The sequence below is a fragment of the Serinus canaria genome, chromosome 10, assembly GCF_022539315.1.
Source record: "Serinus canaria isolate serCan28SL12 chromosome 10, serCan2020, whole genome shotgun sequence".
NCBI lineage: Eukaryota > Metazoa > Chordata > Aves > Passeriformes > Fringillidae > Serinus > Serinus canaria.
The window spans coordinates 1,892,798-1,912,376 of record NC_066324.1 but is presented as its reverse complement, the minus strand read 5'-3'; the positions used below and the strand labels follow the sequence as shown (position 1 = coordinate 1,912,376).

Below are 19,579 nucleotides of genomic sequence, written 5' to 3'. Positions count from 1 at the left end.
TGCCATGGCTGTCAGCAGGGGATGGTGCAAGTGGGATGTGCTGTGCCTCCCACAAGGAATCAGTTCCCCTCTCCCTCTTCCTCATGGGTGCTGGAGTTGTTGGAGTGGTTAATATGTGGCAAATGTAGCTGTGCACAGATCTGTGGGTGTGTAAATCAGCTGTCACTGGTCAGGTCCAGGGGCATCCCCGGGCCACTGGTGTGTCACACCAGCCACAAAGTCATTTCTTCCCAACTGCTGGGCCAAAACTTGGTTTATCCTGAGTCTGTGCCTCTTCCTGCTCCCCTAAAGAGCTCTCAGTGTTCCTTTGTCCATGTTCTTCCTCTCCTCATCCTGCTCTTGGCCTTCAAACTCCCATGATGTCATAAATCCTTGGGGCTAATTGTGCGTTCTGCAGGAAATATTCAAAGGCAACACTTTGCCCAATGGGCTAAAATACATTTGCATGAAGTGCTCATTGAGCAATTATGAATAACCTACAAGTTTTAAGAACAGCCTCTTTGTGGCTAATTTGAATGTTTGCTGCAAAGTGCAGCATTTGCTGAATTAATGAGTCATTACAGATATTTCACTGAGCTCTGGTGGCACTGCCTGCTGCTGCAGGAAGGGCTTTTTATTCTTCCACTGCACCTGTACCATTCCAGCGACATGCAATGCTTAATTTCTGCAAATTACTCCTACTAGAGCAATATGAAATACAACTAACTTGGGGGAAGGAGAGGTATACTTTAATTAAATCATCTTGCAATTAGTCCTTGAGTGATGAGGTGAAGGTGGTTTATCTCCATGCAGTGGCACCAAACCACTGAGGAGATGCACACAGAGGGAATTCCAGAATTTACAGTGGCCTTCCAGTGCCTCAGGAGAGCTGGAGAAGGATTTGGGACAAGGGATGGAGGGACAGGTCACAGGGAATGGCTTCCCACTGCCACAGGGCAGGGATGGATGGGAGATTGGGACAGAATTCCTCCTTGTGAGGGTGGGGAGGGCTGGGCTGGAATCCCCAGAAAATCTAAGGCTGCCCCTGGATCCCTGGAATGCCCAAGACCAGGCTGGATGGGGCTTGAAGCAGTCTGGGATAGGGGAAGATGTCCCTGCCCATGGCAGGGGTGGGGCTGGATGAACTTTAAGGTCCCTTCCAACCCCAACATTCCATGATTTTATGATTTCATAATCAGATGAGTTGTTCAACAATTGTACATTTCCTAAAAGCCTCTGAACAGCTCTTTGCTGCTGGCCTGGGACCACCCATATTTACAGCATTCAGACTGACTCCATGAAAATTTATATTTCCTGAAATGCATTGGGCCCTGATTCTTTAGAATTGACACATAGAGAAACTAAAATATGCCATCAGACAGATGTTTTGTGATGAGGAGGATGCACAGTATTGAGTGTAGATACTGGATTTGGTCCTCTGGGATCTTCCCAGCTGTGGGACTCTGGCTCTGCTCCTCTTTTGCACTTTTGGGGATTTTTTTTTGTACTCAGGGATATGTCAGCCCCTCACACCAGTGTGGGTGTGATGGCCCCCTTGTCCCTTCCATGGTGACACACAGAAATCAGAGATCCACCCCAAACCTCTCCTAGGTGGGACAGAGATTTCCCCGCTCATTTCCCTTGGGATTCTCTGCTGGAGGAGGAGATGAATGGCTGAGTGCTTCCGGAGGCACAACTCCCCCAGCAGCATTTAGCAGGATGTAAAGTTTTCCTCGTGATTTATTGTCCCCAGTGTTTTAGACAGACAAAATATGCTGGCAGTCTGTCCTGGCTGACACTGCAAACCTTGTCTGGAGCACAGACCCCTCCACAGAGAGGAGCATCTCTTGTTTGTAGACATCCAGGAGCCCCTTGGGAAGTCCCTGGGAATTCCTCTGTTGGCAGATTCTGTCCCAAATTGAAGAGCAAGTGTTAAACAAAGAACATGTGCAGGACAAATCTGTCCTTCAGTCACTGTTGTCTAGGTATAAAAAATAAATTTGTTTTTTAAAAAGCCCCTAAGTGCAGTTTAGCAGCAGAATTTGGGATGAAATCGTCAAAGGCGAGGAAGTTCAGCAGCAATTCCTCCCCTTCCTCTCAGCAGCCTGAGCATTGCAAGAAGCAGTGGGATGGAACACAGGGGTAGTTTCATGCCAAATGTCATTTCTTGAAGTTCAGAAAACTGTTTATAATAATAGAGTTTCAGGTTCTGATAAGCAACGGGTTAACGAACACACAGCCACACAGGATACAGACAGCACAAAGCCTGAATTGAGATTTTGGGCTTGTCTTAGGTTGTTTAACAGCCTCAGTGTTACTTAAATGTAGGTGTTTAGTGTGTGGGTGCATGCTCCTGTGTGTGTGCGTGTGTGTGCGTGCATTAATAGCAATTTGTGATAGATGCCTCTGGGGCCCACACATTCAATAAGGAAAAAAGGAGTTTTTATGGGAGATAACATAACTGTTTGCAATTTGGCTATTCATTGTATCTTTGGCATTTTATGTACTGCATTAGCCGAGGCAATTTCATGCATATGGATATAATGCATTAAGTAGGAGCATTTAAATATAGTGAAACTAATTTTATGATGATTAGTTGAAGGAAAACATTGCATTGGTATCATCTATACAGGAGCCAATTTGCATGAAAATGCCCAAAGTTGCTATGCCAACATTTTCTGTGTTGCCGGTCGGGGTCGTCTCTGTGTCAAGACTTTGTATTAAAAATCGGTCTCCAGTGCCCGTGTCTTTTAATTCATTGCAAGCTGTAGGCCATTTGCTCACAAAGCGCTTGCAGTAAAACAAATGAATAGCTAAAATACTCATTTGCATGATTCCCATTTGAAAACGATTCCCCTGAAATTAAGGAAGCGTGTGACTCGGTTGTGAAGATGGATGGGCAGATGAGCCGTGCAATTAATATTTTTCGGCGCTCTCTTTTAAAGCCCTCCTAAGACTCCGAGCAGCACATGCTGCCTCCCAGACAAATTGGGTCCCGCAACAGTTCCAGGGCTGCCATGGCAGCAGCTTGTTCCCACTCTCTCCCCTTTATTGTCTCACTTACATTATGCAGTAATTAAAACTATTTACCATTCCTACTTATCTGCCATCTGCTGCCATCCAAGTTTCCTCTCCTTTATAAAGCCATCTTCCAGGAGAGGAGCGGAGTCAAGGGCGGCCAGGGGGAGGGGGGAGATGCTCCTGCTTTTATTAATAGGTAGCGGACCAGGACGAGGTTGAGTGTTGTAAACAACTGCGTACTTCCACGGAGAGTTTCGTTTTCTGGCTGTTACATCTGGCCACCGTGACGGGAGGAGGTTTTGCCTGGTGCAAACGCTGGCACAGGGCGGAGGGAGCAGGCAGGGCAGGTGCGGCAGGGGATGCTCCTCTGCTTTCACACCAGGATGGTGCTGACGGCTCATTGACCCCTCAGCCAAAGCGGGAGGGGTTGGGGCTGGGTTTGAATGGACGCTGCTCCCGCAGCGGATCCGTGAATGGGAGGGAGCTGGCATTGCTGCATGCAATCCTGCGGGGAGTGATGGCAGCCAGGCTAGAGCCGCAGCAGGAGCAGCGCTCGGGGTCAGCGTATCGGAGAAATGTGATGGAAATGCCCAGAGATCCGCAGGGCTCGGGGAAAATACAGAGCTCGGGGCCTGAAGTGCTTAAATCACCTCCGGGTGGGGACAGGAGCGATGACAGCCAGGTGAAGGCGGCCTGCGGAGAGCCGGCCCCGCGGGCAGGTTTCGGGAGGGCAGGGCTGCCCGGCAGGGCTCGTTCCCAGCCGAACCGACAATAAAACAGCTCCCAGGGTGCTGCCGAGAATAAAAAGTGAAGAAGCCGGCAATTACTGCCGCCCTCGTCGCGTAACTCATGCTCCAGATTATTTACAGTGACTCTAAAATTCAGAAAAATCCAGTTGGTTTAATTGCCTTTTTCTGCCGTGGGGATGCCAGCGAGGGAGGGCGGCACAAAAGCCAGGGACCAGCGTCTGGAGCTCTGGGTCTGGTCGGGGTAGTCGGGAACAGTTCTCAAAAATACCGAACTTTGCTTAAAAAATGCTAAAAAGCTCTTTTCAGTTGTACATTCTCCTTTCTTCCAGCTCTGGCAGGCTGAGTTACAGCTCACAAAGCCAGCCATGGCACACAGGGCTCTGGCTGAGTTGGGTTTTTTCTTAGAAAGCCGTGGCAGTTCCATGAGTTTTCCATCGTTTGACTGCAATTGATTTTCTCAGTGCTCTTTTTTTTATATATAAACACTCAGGTCTGGATTTCAACTCTTTTTCGTGGCAGTCCCTGCTTTTGCCACCATCTCTTGGTCTGGGGAAAACATCAAGGGAAAGAAGGAGAAAATGTTTAGTTCTGGGTTTGGGTTTTTAACCATCGGGGATGTTGGTTTGAAGCATCATCCAAGAAACTCTGGCAGAAATAGTCCCAAATCTACAAAAATATGCATCAGGGAGAAAATGCTGCACTGGTGTTACAAACAATGCTGGCAAATGCTGCTGGGGTGGCTCGTTCAGTGCTCCAGAGATTCCCTCCTGCCCACAAATCTGGAAGGATTTAGGGGTTAGGTGAGAACCAGCACCCAGTTTTTCAGCACTTGGTGGGGGTTTCTCAAAAGCTGGATGCTGAAGGACAGTAATTTCCCTAGCCATTAAATTCCTTTGTTACTGGGCAAATACTTTTCATTCCTTGCCGAGTACAGTAGAGGGAGCATTGTTGCACCGGATTATTTACAGACACCCGGCTGAAACCCCAAATCACGGGGCTCCTTCTGGTCCTTTTTTGGTGGCCACACCGGGCTGTCCCCTTGGATCACCGGGACACTGGAGCACCTCGGGCACATCCCAGTTCACCCCAGCAGGATAGGACCACCCTGCTCTCCCCATTGCTCCTGAACCTCATCCAGATATGGCTGAGATCTGTAGGAGGATGGAATTTGGCCCCACAACAGTATAATTTGCTTTTTGTTTGGTGTCGGGCTCCTCCTCACAGCCGTGGTGAGGTTGGGCTGCTAAAGGTTGAGTGAAACCTCTGGAAATCTTAAATATCCCCTTCATCGGAAGTTGAAAAAACTGGCTGAGTTTTCTTTATGCCATCCAGCATCCCCATCCCTTTCAGTAAATGATTTTACATCACAAGCCTGCAAAAAAAAAAAAAAAAAAAATTACCATAGAGATCCCATTTAAGGCAAGGGGAAAAAAATAATGTAAAAGGAAATATTTTAGGTAGGAGTTGAACAGCAAATGCTTTTTGGTCTCTGTGGGGAGTAATGATCCACAACAAGGACACAATTCTATATGCATGTAATATTATCACATGCTTCAAAAAGCTTTTAAATCACATAAACGCAGTTATGGACCATTGTACAAAATAAACATTCCACTTGTGTTTAGGCTGTTTTTAGTTCTTTGATCTAAAGTGATGCTTGCAGATTTTATTGCTTTGTAAATTAAAGCAGCTTTGATTTGATTGAACTAAATTAATAAGGCTTCTGCCTTGTTGCAAGATAACAACTACAGTATATTTTGGCTGCACTGCACGTAAGGAAACTGCAGTCTGTAACAATTCCACTGAAGCTTTGTGGAGGATTTCAATACCTATTTTAATTAAAACAAAAGCCACTAATGTGTTCCTTAAAGAGAAAAAAACCCTTAGAAGTCCTTTTAAATCTATTTTAATATGTCTTAAGGACTAGAAGATAAATGGCAGGAGAGCTGGGCTCTGACAAGGGACTTTTTCTCTGCCTTTTGAATTTGCTTCTAGCACGTCTAAGGCGTGTCTCCTTTAGGATAACAAATCATGGAATCCTGGAATGGTTTGGGTTGGGAGGGACCTTAAAGCCCATCCCATCCCACCCCTGCCATGGCAGGGACACCTCCCACTATCCCAGGGGGCTCCAAGCTCCAGTGTCCAGCCTGGCCTGGGACACTCCAGCAGGGATCTGTGACCATGCAGGGAAGGTCCTCAGCCCACTTTAACCAATGTGCTGTGACATTTTCCAGCTAATTCCTCCTCTGTGAGAGAGGGCTTTCCAGCACAGTCACCATCTTTAAGTTACCCTGGAGAGGCTCCCATAGCTCTCAGGAAGGTTTGGGATGTGGGCATTCCTGGTTCAAACCATCTGATCATTTCAAGGAAGCTTTTTGTTGCCTGTAGGTCTCCTTGGGGTTTTTTTCCCCTTAGGAAGTTTGAAACCAGAACTGCTTCTTGCTCAATTTCATTTCCCAAAAAAAAAGCCTTCAACAAAAGCTGCTCTTTGAAATCTCTAACAATAAAAAAAAGGCAGTGCCAAAAAGACAGAGCTGCCACATCCTGACCACAGGGGCACCGTGGGAGGAATGGAAGAACAATTTCCAGCAGGGAATAACTGGGAGCAAAAGGACTCCATTGGTGGGCATCCCCATGTGCCCCATCCCTGGAAGTGTCCAAGGCCAGGTTGGACACTGGGGCTTGGAGCAACCTGGGATAGTGGAAGGTGTCTCTTTAATATCCTTTCCAACTAAACCTTTCTGGGATTCTGAGATTCTAGGATCAGGTGGGATTCCCAGACGCAACTGCAGCTGGGAGGGCTCAAGCCTCAGCTCTCCCTGCCCATCTCCAGGGATCTGGGATGAAAACAGCCAAAGAAAGTGTAGAAGCTCCCTCAGAATCTCTGTGGCCTCATTCCTGCAGCCCCTGGTTCAATACTGCCACATAAGGGACAGTGTTTGCTCATGGGCTCCATCCATTTTATCCCAGAAACTCAGACCCATCCAACCTCCCCTCCTTCACCACGTGGGTGGATCTGCCCATACAACAGTGCTGGGATGCTTCCCAGTGTTTTTCTAACTGGTTTGGAGGGACAGATTTACTGGCCCAACCTTTGCATGGGCAGGGGACCCCTGGTCCTGATGCTGAGCCCCTGCTTAGCATCCCCTAACATTCCTCCAGTCTCTGCTGTGAGCTCAGTAGTGGGATGAAAAAATCCCCCCAGGCTCATCTCCCCCAGCAGCAGCCCCAGCTCCCCATCCTTCCCCTCCTTCTTACTCTTTTCATAAATAATTTTAATATAGTCCAGAGTGGCTCAAAACAGGAAACTCTGCTGTTTTAGTTTGGTCTGGAGTCAATTTTCCTAATCCCTGCGGTGGAGTTGCTAAGTTACCCTATCCCAGGGCCCTCGCTGCTGTTTTCATGTGGAAAAAAAATAATAATAATCATTTTAAAAAAACCCCAGTTCTTCCCTAAAGCGGCGGAGTTTGGGAAAGCTGCGGCTCGTTCCCGCGCCAAGGGCCGGGCACAAGGAGCCTTTGCAGAGCTGCCCTGCAGAAATCCCCTTTGAAAGGCAGCCCTGCAACAACCAAGGCCTCGGCAGCTTGGGCGAGGTCAGGAGGGTCAGACACGAGATGAAATGAAAGACAAACAGCGGCCGTGGAAAGCTTTCCCTGCCATCTCCTCGGGCCTAATGAGCCCTGGCTGCGCGCTTGGACAGAGGCCAAACATTCATTTACCACAAATCTTCTGTAAATGATTACATTACCTTACATTAGTTTCTGTAGTACCCCCAACTGTTCCTTCCAAAGCAAGTTAAGCAGAAGGAAAGCTGCCACTTCCCTGTAATTATTCTCCCTTGGCCACTGGGCCACCCTCCTCCCGTGCCTCCTGCCCGGAGGTGTGGGACAGAGGGGGACAAATCTGCCTTCCTGCAGTGGCCTCTTGGACACTGCTGCCTTGGATGAGGGAACAGTGGTTCCCAGTGTGGGGTGGAGAGGGTGCAGAGCAGGGATACTGCTGGAGGTGCAGAATCTCCCCAAAATTGCAGCTGGGAACAGGAGCAGGTCATAATCATGGAATGGTTTGAGTAGGAAGGGACCTTAAAGCTCGCCTCATTCCAAGCCCTGCCAAGGACAGGGACACCTTGCCCCAGGATGCTCAGAGTTGCTTCACAGCAGCAGTGATGGGTTGTCCTTTTGCTCCTGGGGTCTCCTTGGCTGCTGGAGGTTCCTGGGGTTGAAGTTTGGGCCTCAGCAGTGTGATCTGGCTCACAGTGAGGGAGGCCATGGCATCCCTGCTGCACTCCAGGCAGGGCAAAAGGCTCAGAGAACTCCTTGGCTTGTGAGCTCCAAGTGTGGTGTCATCCCAAATCTGGAAGTTTTAGAGAAACCTCATCTCTCCCTAAACAATTCCTCTTTTTTCCCACTCCACCTCCTCCTTTCCCTACAGCAAAACCACTTGGCACAACCCCTCCTCTCTCCCCAGCGGTTCCCCAGCTCTCTCCTCTGCTGGACTGGTTTGTCCAAGCTGTGTTTGCCTTCTGGGGCTCCTCTCTCCAGTCCAGCCATGTGCCTGTGAGTGATGAAAGAGCAACTGGACCCTTCAGCTGGGTGCAAACTCACGCTCTGCTGGTGTGAACTACTTTTCCTTGATGGGATTGACAACCACACGGCGATTTCTCCCCTCTCCACTCCTCTTCACATGACAGATTCCTGTGGCTTGCAGTTACAGGGCCAGTTTATTTATTTTCTCCCAGCCCTACATGTGCAGCCCATGTTGCAGAGAGACAGAGTGATCCCTATCCTGACAGTTTTCCATCTCTCCAAGGCACAGGAAATAGCATTGCTTCGCCTGCCAAGGCTGGAGTTACACTGGAGGCTGGAGGTGGTTTGGTGCTCAAAAAACCCTTGGGGAGATGCTTTGAGATGAGCAGCAAACTAAAAATAACCTCTGGGAGTCAATTCTTTCTAAAATTAAGCCAGGGAGCACCAGAGCTTTCTGTTATTCCCAGGTGTGCTCCCCTCCTGGTGTCCTCCCTCCCTTCTTCCAGCCTTTTCCCGAGGCCTTCTGCTAATCTGCCATTTGTTATTGATTTTATTTAAGCTGCAGCAGTTTGTTATTATTATTAATTCCAGGCACATTTTTAACAGCACTAATAGGCTGGAAGAGAGAAGTGCTTTCATTTGCACACCCCTTCTCTCTGGAGGTGATTTAAGCCCATCCATCTCCCCAGCACAGAAAAAAAAAAGGGAAAGAGAGATAAAGGCTGTTAATGGTGGGTTTAAAGTGCTGAAGTGTGAATGTGAGGGGGTGGGAGGTGACACCAGGAGGTGTTTAATTATCATCCTGTGGCATCACAGGTGATAAGGGACTCTTATGGGAACCCAGGAAAGCAATGCTGATCCTGCAGTTCCTCCCCATTAGACAGACAGCCCAAATAGCCAAATATTGGCTTAAAATGTTGTAATTTGGCCACACGTTGGCAGCTTGCTCTGGAGCTTGTCTTTGTGCTGAAATCCAGAGGTTCATCCAAGGGAGGAGGGATGGAGGGATCTGCTGCTGCTCCTCGGTACATCCATGCTCCTGCAGCTGATGTTTGCTGCTCACACCACGGGAGGATTTTCCCAGAAAGGAAAAATGCCTTTATTAAAGTGAATTTTGGAGTAAATAACTCCTGGATTATGCTTGGCAAATGCTGCCTTGCTTGGAGACACTGAGCACCCCCAGAGCTCGAGGCCGCCCTTGGAAAACCTGTGGGATTCTTTGCTGGCATCTCCACCTTCACATCCTGGAGCGGAGGAGCCTTTTCCAGGGATGAGGGAAGGTCCGTGCTGTCCTGAGAGGCCTGGTGGGGGCAGGAGATGCTCCCAGTGCCATCACTGCCATCGATGCCATCACTGCATTGATGCCATCACTGCATTGATGCCATCACCCCATCGATGCCATCACTGCCGTTGATACCATCACTGCCATCGATGCCATCACTGCCGTTGATACCATCACTGCCATCGATGCCATCACCCCATCGATGCCATCACTGCCGTTGATACCATCACTGCCATCGATGCCATCACTGCCATCGATGCCATCACTCCATCGATGCCATCACCCCATCGATGCCATCACCCCATCGATGCCATCACTCCATCAATGCCATCACTGCATCAATGCCATCACTCCTTCGATGCCATCACTGCATTGATGCCATCACTCCATCGATGCCATCACTCCATTGATGCCATCACTCCTTCAATGCCATCACTGCCATCGATGCCATCACTCCATCGATGCCATCACTCCATCGATGCCATCACTGCCATCGATGCCATCACTCCATTGATACCATCACTGCCATCGATGCCATCACTGCATTGATGCCATCACTGCATTGATGCCATCACTCCATTGATGCCATCACTCCATCGATGCCATCACTGCCATCGATGCCACCACTCCATCGATGCCATCACTCCATCGATGCCATCACTGCCATTGGTGCCATCACTCCATCGATGCCATCACTCCATCGATGCCATCACTGCCATCGATGCCATCACTCCATCGATGCCATCACTCCATTGATGCCATCACTCCTTCAATGCCATCACTGCCATCGATGCCATCACTCCATCGATGCCATCACTCCATCGATGCCATCACTCCATAGATACCATCATTCCATTGACACCATCACTGCCATCGATGCCATCACCCCATCGATGCCATCACTGCCATCGATGCCATCACCCCATTGATGCCATCACTCCATCGATGCCATCACTGCCATCGATGCCACCACTCCATCGATGCCATCACTCCATCGATGCCATCACTCCATCGATGCCATCACTCCATCGATGCCATCACCCTATTGATGCCATCACCCTATTGATGCCATCACCCCACTGATGCCATCATGCCATTGATGCCCTCACCCCACTGATGCCATCGTTCCGTCACCTCCAGGCACGCGGCTCCGCTGTCCCTCTGGGCCTGCAGGAGATGAAAGCAATCAGAATAACAGTGGGACACGAGCTGTGTCCAGGAAAATCCCAATTCTGAGACATCACAAAGGGGCCCTGGCTTGATCTGAAGTTGCTGCTTGCAGGAAGTTTGCCTTTTGTTTGATCTATTTTGTGCATCCCTATTAAATAACTAATTATTTAACATCTTTTAAAGCTTTGCTATATATTACAGCAGGCAGGACACAAATGGCTGCTTTTAATAATATAAAAGCCCATTAGCTTCATTTACTGTTAATGTTAAAATAAACATGAGGCAATTTAGATATACTATTCCAATTTCACGGAAACTTTGATGTTTTTCTTCTCCACTCACATAATTAAGGGAAAAAACTACTAATGATATTAAGTTTGTACAGTGTTAATGACAGAAACAAGCTGCAGTAGAAATTGCAGCCATTAATATGGAAAAATAAAATATTTAACACAGGAGATAAATGAAAGCAATTTTAATAAAGCAAAATGAAGAAAATTAATTTTAGAAACTTTCAGCATTTTTAAAACCCTCTCGTTTTTCTGACACGTTTTGTGTGGTTTTCTGGTTGGGATTATTTATGATTATTTTTAACACCTACCTGTTTTCTTTTTTTCTCTTCCCATTGTTTTCTCTGAAGGTCAAGTTCTGCCCTGATTTACACCCCACAACCTGGCAGCAGCTAAAGGTGAGCTCATCCCTAGGAGATGCTTTATCACAACGTTATTTTTTTGGGAAGCAGGTGCCCTTCAGGCATTTCAAACCCCCAAAAGCCATCTGGGGATGCAGGGTGGTGCTGCCTCATGGGGATGGGGCTCATCCAGGTGGCACCAGCATGGATATACAGCATTCCAAGGGAGTGTGTGGCAGGGTTTGTGGCTCTGTGAGTGTTGAGGTTGGGAACAAGGTGCTGTGGGGGTTGAAGCTGAGCCTCGGGGGCACAGAAAGCAGCTACAGGGCTTTGCTGCAGCAGGATCTGGGCTGAGACCACCACAGCATGGAAATCTGAGTCCTGGGAGCAACCTGGGGCTTGGCCAGAAACCAGAGGGGTTCTGTGGTCAGGGCAGGAATAACCTGTGGGGTGCAGCAGCCAACACCAGCCTGTGCTCCCACTCCCATGGGCTCTGCTGCCACAGAGACCAGAGCAGTGAGGAACATCCCTCTGCTCCCCATTAAGCCTGCTTCCCACAGGAGAGGGGCAGAGAGGGCTCAGCCCCAAGCAGAGAAGCTCTTGCTCAGCCACCCAAGCCCCATCATCCTACTCATTTTGGAGCCCCTAAAGTGAATCCATTCCCAAGAACAGTCCATTCCCTCCAAACTTTGGAGGGAGGACAATTGGCACCCACGTACAATTTTAGTCTCTCTGCTGCTTCTTCCACACCATCAGCTCCATCACTTACATGTGGCAGCCTTTGCCAGCAACCCATTTTTAGCAACAGCTCAGTGATTTTTTTTTTTTTTATTCCGATGCATTTATTTACAGGAAATGATTAATTAAAGGAATTCTTTTCATTGCCATTAATAGTTTTGCAGACAACCCAACGAGATAATCATCACATGCTGGCAATCACTTGCCATCAATTATCCCCACGCTGCTGCTGTCAGTGGATCACAGCCCCTACCTGGTGAGAGTCACTGCTGGTGCCACCGAGGCATCTTCCAGAAATGCAGGACTGGGGAGGATGGGAAACAGCTTCCAGACAGACTCTGAGATTGATATGCAAGCCAAAGGGAAATGCATTAAACTATTTAACTGCCTGGAAATCCAGCATAATGAACATCCAAAGGTATCTTATTACTAGTTCACTGTAGCTTGCCTTTATTTATTTGTTAGCACTTAAATTTTGTTCCAATTAGTTCTTGTGTTGGGAACTCTCTTGCTGCAGGAGTGGGTCCTGCTGAAGACCCTCAAATCTGTGGTTTTGCTCAAGTGGGAGTGGGAAGGGAGAGGGATGAGGGATGGCAGACAGGGAACAGTCAGGTCAGGGATGGTGGCAGCACTGACAGGGACCTGGCCTTGTGGAATTTGGGTGGCCCTGGATGAGCTCTCCTGTCCAGCTTCTCCAGGCCACCATTTCCCCACCCAGGGCCCATCACCACCTGAGCCAGGACTCACCACTTCCACTCCCCGTTCCCAAATCACAGAATCCTGAAATGGTTTGGGTTGGAAAGGTCCTTAAAAATCATCTCACCCCACCCCCTGCCATGGGCAGAGCCACTTTCCACTCTCCCAGGGTGCTCCAAGCCCTGTCCATCCTGGCCTTGGACACTTCCAGGGATCCAGGGGCAGCCCCAGCTCCTCTGGGCACCTGTGCCAGGGCCTGCCCAGCCTCACAGGGAAGGATTTCTTCCCAAAACCTAATCAAAACCTACCCTCTGGCAATGTTAACCCGCTGCCCCTTGTCCTGTCACTCCAGTTCCCAACGAATTTTCCCTCTCCAGCTTCCCTGTAGCCCCTTCAGATCCTGAAAGGGGCTGAGGAGTCTCCACAAAACCTTCCCTTCTCCAGACTGAGCAGCCCCAGCTGTCCCAGCCTGTCTCCATAAGGAGGTGCTCCAGTGCCCTGATCCACCCCATGGCCTCCTCTGGAAGTGCTCCAATGTTCCCATGTCCATCTTTTGTTGGCAGCCCCAGAAGTCAGCACTGTTTTCCTGGTGCTTCCCAGCCTGCCTGTTGGGTGTTTTAGGAAAAACCCCAAAATCTTCCTCCCAGGAGGTGTGGGGAACACTGGGGAGCTGTGGTGGCCTCCTGCTCTCCCTGGGAAGAGCCAGGTACCCAGTGAGCAGAGATTCTGGGAAACTGGACCAATGTGCTCAGCAATGCCTGAGCCTCTCAAACATGCCAGAAGGACATTAAAGGGAATGTATTCAGTGCTAAGAATTATGGTATCTTTAGAACCTAAAGTGTATAATTAAATTATAACATCTGAGATTGGAATTGCTTTCTCACTTGTAGGGGGAAAAAAATAAGACATTTTAATAACATGTCATAAGTTTTACAGTTATTGGATTTTCAAATTGTTTACAAAAGCAATATTGTTCAATTGCATTGTTGTTTTGTTGGGGTTTTTTTCCTTAAGTCTTTTGATAAAAAGAATAAACTAACAGTAATGTTCCCAGGAGGTAGAACAAAATTGCATTTCACTTTTGTTATTTGTTTAATTATCCATTTAGCCAGTCAGTATATAAAACTCATTTTCAGCAGATTTCCCCTCAAAATCTCCGGCTTCAGCTGTAACTGCAAAGAGCTTTCAACTTTTATTTAACATTAATAACCCAAGGAAATCCTGGTGTTCAGGTACTGCAGCACCTTGCCTGCCATTCCAGGGACATGGGTAGGAGAGAATATCAGGCTGATAATTCCCACTTTTTAGGATTGGAGGGGAACACTGGCTCACAGTGTCCTGTTTATTTTCAATAGGAAACCACAGGGGATTCCTAAAAACTCAAAAGTCCCTGGTGGTTTTGCAAATCTTGAGCAGTTTGAGGGGGCTGTGACCTCTCATTCTAAGACTGCTGGGATTCTTCTCCTGAATCTTGTAAGAGGAGACCTTGGTCCAGGAGAGGGATTCTCCAGGCCATGACCTAGCTGAGGTTCACATTGAGAAGTGATTTGTATAGGGACAGGACCTGCACCCATGGCAGGTTTGGCTGGTTGTGTCTTGGTTTTGAGATTTAATTAATTCATTTAATCAGTAGCTTTCTGCCTCCATCAAAATGTCTGTATTTCTGTAAAACCATCACTTCCAGCAGCCTTTAAACCCATGATTTGCTTGGCAAGGAGAAGTTGGGCATTGCTGGAATCCCACCAAAGCACTCAGTGGTTCATCTGTGTAGACGCTCAGGCTGAAGCTGTTCCTGTTCATGGCAGGGCGTTGGACCAGATCACCTTGAAAGGTCCCTTCTGACCCAAACCACCCTGTGATTGTAGGATTTATGATTCTGTGATTTATGATTCTGTGATTTTATGATTCTGTGATTTTCATTACTCTGTTTCCATGATTAGCAAGCACTGCACAGTATTTCCATCAGTGTTTTCACTCTTCTTTCAGCATCTCCTTCCAGAGGCTGATTCCTGCTGTGTTTGAAGCACAAATGCTGACATTCAGGATCATCTTCCAGCCTCTCCCAATATCAGGGAGCTGTTTCAGGCAGCAGCAGGATCCCACCCATTCCTGGGAGCTTCACAGGACACGCCAGTGATAAAAACCTTGTTCTTTGGGATTTATGGGCACATAACCCCCCAGAAGTAGCACCTAAGCTGGAGACTGCGGTGAAAACAAAGCCAAAGAGGTGTAAAATGGAGTCATCTTCTTTCCCAGCCTGCATCCCTGGGATGAGGCAAAAGAAGGAACTGTTCCATCCCTGTGGATGAGCAGCCTGCTTCTCCTGCCAGCACATATTGGCTGTTAAATGCTTACCCAGCACCGGGAGGGGGGTTATTAGGAGCAGTGAATTCCTTTGATAAGTTCCCAGGTCATAAAGATGTTTGACTCCTCATTTGCACGTTCCTCTTGGAATCGATCAAAGAGGAAAAGCTGGAGGGTAAAAATCGATAAGGGACAAGGGTCTGTGGGAAGACGTATGGATAGAGCTGGGCAGGGGCAGGGCAATCAGTTATTGTGCTAATTGATGGCAGGATGATAACTCAGAATTGATCCAAGGCTGCCTGAGCTGATACAACTCAGTGGCTCCAGAATCCTGCTCTGGAGATCTCTCAGAGGGATGCTTGGATCAGCTGCACCATTCCCAACCCACTCAGCTGCAGGCATTTATTGACAGGGAAAAGCAAAATGAGCCTGGCTCTGGGTTAGATCCCTCAAAAAAAGCAGAGCTCTGCTAATCAGTGCTCCTGCTATTCCAGCAGATTTCCACTGCCATGTTGCATGGTTTGGATCCAGGCACTGTTGGTGTATCCATGTATCACCCACCTTCTCCACTGAGAACTCCAGTGAGGGTTTAGAGCAACCTCTGTCTCCCTCCAGAGCACCACAGGACATCAGGGATAAATAATTCACCCTCCTGACACTCTTGTGGGCTGGAGTCTGTCCAAAGGAGAGAGGAGGCTGAGGCACAGGCACAGTGAAGTACCCGAGTCTCATCCAGAGGACAGAGAAGAGCTGGTTGCTCCTGAACCTCACTGCAACAGGAGATCAGAGATCAGATCAGCTGTGCCCCAGAGCTGCTCCCATTTTTTGCAGAGTGTTCCCAACACTGCTGCTGTGGGCTGAGACAGGAATCCTCCTGCCCAGGCTGCCCTGGAAGGCACAGGTTGGACATTCACAGTGAGTATTTCTGGATGAAACAGAGCTTGAACACCACAGGGAAGCCTACAGAGCCCTTTTCTTGGAAGGTATGTGATCAGATAAACCAGATCCAATCCACCTGCTTGTGCCTTCCAGGTGGGTGCTGGAAGTCATCAGTCCCAGATGACTTCCAGCACTGGGAATTCTGAAGACCAGGTAAGAAAAAAAAGGATGAGCCCTGAGGCAATGGGGTGGCAGGTGACCAGGCAAGGTCCTTCTAGTCCTGTGCCCCTTCCTTGGCCACAGGGAGCTGCCCAGAAAGGGGCTCTGCTGGTGCCCAGGTACCTTGGGCTTTTTGCTGCCCTGCAGCCAAGAAAAGGAAAGGAAAAACAAATTTCTTGGTAACAGCTGTGTTTCCTTAACAAACAACTGTTCCCTTAAAACATCCAGGATGATGAGTTGACAGTAATGAAGAAACATCTGTCCAATCAGTGCACTTTTTGGCAGCTCTGGAGCCTCTGAGTGAACGTTCCCTAATGTTCAACAGACACTCGCAGCACCTGCTCTGCACCCCCAGCCTCTTAGGCTGCCTCCAAATGCAGAACAGATGTGAGGGCTGAGATAAAAAGCTTCCCCAAACAATCTATCAGTCTAATAGCATTGATCAGATAAAACTATCCTGGAACATCACTTGTTTTGCTGCAGTCACCTTCCACCTTTCCTAGGCATCAACCCTGCTGTTAACCCTTGCAGGGGTGCCAGGAGGAAGGGTTGGGGCTCTCAGGACCTTGCAGGGTCCACAGCCCTGTTGTGGACTATTGTTATTATTTATTATTTTTATTGGTTTTATTGTTGTTGTTGTGTTGTTGTTGTTGATTATGATTATTAAGCACATGGTGGGATTTTTGGGGTGTCCTGTGCAGAACCAGGAGTTTGTCTCAATGATTCTTGGGGACTCTTCCAACTCAGGGTAATCTATGATGCTGTTGATAGTGCTGGGAGCAGTAGTGGGACAGAAAGACCATCCATGGATTAAGAGAGATGTTTTCCATGGGGGCACGGGAATGCTGTTGGCATTGCATGTGGCACTGGGAACACCTGGCATATCCAGAGCAGCTTGTTCGTGGCAAATGAGCAGGGAAGGGCAGCTTGGGCAGCTGTGAAATTCATCTTCTGGGGGAAAGCTTGTCCTGGCTGTGAAATTCCCCTTCTGAGGGTCCATTTGTTCTGTCTGACCCAGTGCAGGGAAGAGCGGGGCTGGAAGGATGTGCTCTGTGGGTCTGGAGGAGACCAGGAGGTGATGTCTCACCCCCAGCTCCCTGCTGCTATAGAGAATTATGAAATCACAGAATGGTTTGAGTTTAAGGCTCTTTAGAGCTCATCTCATCCCAAACCTGGGCAAGTGGCACTTCAGGACTGTTTATTTTCTCTCAAATTAGCTCAGGCCCAGCTGCAGCTCGGGGGTCAGCAGCTCCCAGCCCTGGAAGGTGCTGCCATCGCTGGTTTTTTGCTATTCGATTCTCAGCAGCCTCTTTTATTCCCTTGGCTTGGTGCGCTGAGAGGGTCCCAGGGCTGCCCTCCCTCATGGGGACACATTTCTGGGCCTGTGCAGTGACAACACGAGCAGCCACTCTCCTTCCCCTGGCTTTGGCTGGGCAGGTCTTGCCGCGCAGCCGGGAGGGGTGGGAGCGCCTGGGAAAGCGGGGAGCAGCAGATCTGCCCTTTGTGTTTGGGGGGAAAGCAGGAAAAGGAGGAAAAAGGAGGAAAAAAAGCCCTGGCATGGCCGGCAGCGGGGCCGAGCCGAGCCCGGCTGCGCTGCGAGCCCGCGGCCACGGGAGGGCGCGCGGAGCCCGGGAACGGCACGGCCGGGCCCTGAGGGAGCGGCTGAGAGCGGGCTGGGGCTGTGAGGGAAGGGCTGAGAGCGGGCTGGGGCTGTGAGGGAAGGGCTGAGAGCAGGCTGGGGCTGAGAGGGAAGGGCTGAGAGCGGGCTGGGGCTGTGAGGGAAGGGCTGGGAGCGGGCTGGGGCTGAGAGGGAAGGGCTGAGAGCGGGCTGGGGCTGAGAGGGAAGGGCTGAGAGCGGGCTGGGGCTGTGAGGGAGCGGCTGAGAGCGGGCTGGGGCTGTGAGGGAAGGGCTGAGAGCAGGCTGGGGCTGTGAGAGAGCGGCTGAGAGCGGGCTGGGGCTGAGAGGGAAGGGCTGAGAGCGGGCTGGGGCTGTGAGGGAAGGGCTGAGAGCGGGCTGGGGCTGTGAGGGAAGGGCTGAGAGCGGGCTGGGGCTGTGAGGGAGCGGCTGAGCGCGGGCTGGGGCTGAGAGGGAAGGGCTGAGAGCAGGCTGGGGCTGAGAGGGAAGGGCTGAGAGCGGGCTGGGGCTGTGAGGGAAGGGCTGGGAGCGGGCTGGGGCTGAGAGGGAAGGGCTGAGAGCGGGCTGGGCTGAGAGGGAAGGGCTGAGAGCGGGCTGGGGCTGTGAGGGAGCGGCTGAGAGCGGGCTGGGGCTGTGAGGGAAGGGGTGAGAGCAGGCTGGGGCTGTGAGGGAAGGGGTGAGAGCAGGCTGGGACTGTGAGGGAGCGGCTGAGAGCGGGCTGGGGCTGAGAGCGGGCTGGGGCTGTGAGGGAGCGGCTGAGAGCGGGCTGGGACTGTGAGGGAAGGGCTGTGAGGGAAGGGGTGAGAGGAGGCTGGGGCTGTGAGAGAAGGGCTGTGAGCGGGCTGGGACTGTGAGGGAGCGGCTGAGAGCGGGCTGGGGCTGTGAGAGAAGGGCTGAGAGCGGGCTGGGGCTGTGAGGGAACGGCTGAGAGCGGGCTGGGGCTGTGAGGGAGCGGCTGAGCGCGGGCTCGGGCCGGGCTTCTACAGGGTCCTGAGGCTTTGGCTTTGCCCTCTCTGTTGCTGCATTTGGAGCAGTTAATCCATCACAGGCTACCTTGGAGGGAGCCTAAAGCCCATCCAGTTCCACCCCCTGCCATGGGCAGGGACATCTTCCACCATCCCAGGGTTCTCCAAGCCCCAGTGTCCAGCTTGGCCTTGTGCGCTTCCAGGGATAGCCCCAGCTGCTATGGGAATTCCAGCCCAGCCCCTGCCCACTCTCCCAGCCAGGAAATCCTTCCCAATATCCATCTAAATCTCTCCTTTCCCAGTGGGAACCTATTCCCTGTGTGCTGGGGAGGGATCCCTTTGGGACAAGGGATTCCCTCCATCCCCTGTCCCAAATCCCTCTCCAGCTCTCCTGGAGCCCCTTTAGGCACAGGAAGAGGCTCTAAAGGTTCCCTTGAAACTTCTCTCTTGGCTCCTCTCTTCCTGCTCACAGTTCCTGGTACCAAACGTAAGTTATTTAAACCTGGGCCACTTGTACAAATTAATTGATAAGAAGCCAGAGCATTAATGGGTACACCTGTCTTTTAAAACTCGTGGGAGTTCCTTGATCTATTCCAGCTCAGAGCACGCACGTGGACATACTGTGGTATCTTTTGAGCTGGAAGGAAATTTGATATCAAAGTTAAATATTCTGCCTGAGCTTCTGGGACAGGGATTGCCCTCTCAGGCTGGCAGCCAAGCATGGCAGGCCCTGCCATGATTCCAGCTACTATGGTGACAAAAACCTGGATTTGTTGTCCCATTA

The 19,579-nt window shown here is 50.0% G+C and overlaps 1 long non-coding RNA gene across 1 annotated transcript in view; it reads left to right on the top strand.

The window, feature by feature from the left end:
* Window positions 1-12,350, top strand: part of LOC127059974 (uncharacterized) — a 43,583-nt gene extending 31,233 nt beyond the window's left edge. The window contains exons 2-3 of the long non-coding RNA XR_007778387.1: window positions 11,368-11,415; window positions 12,253-12,350. This is a non-coding gene — a long non-coding RNA (uncharacterized LOC127059974). The remainder of the gene's footprint in view (window positions 1-11,367; window positions 11,416-12,252) is intronic.
* The last annotated feature ends 7,229 nt before the right edge of the window (window positions 12,351-19,579 follow it).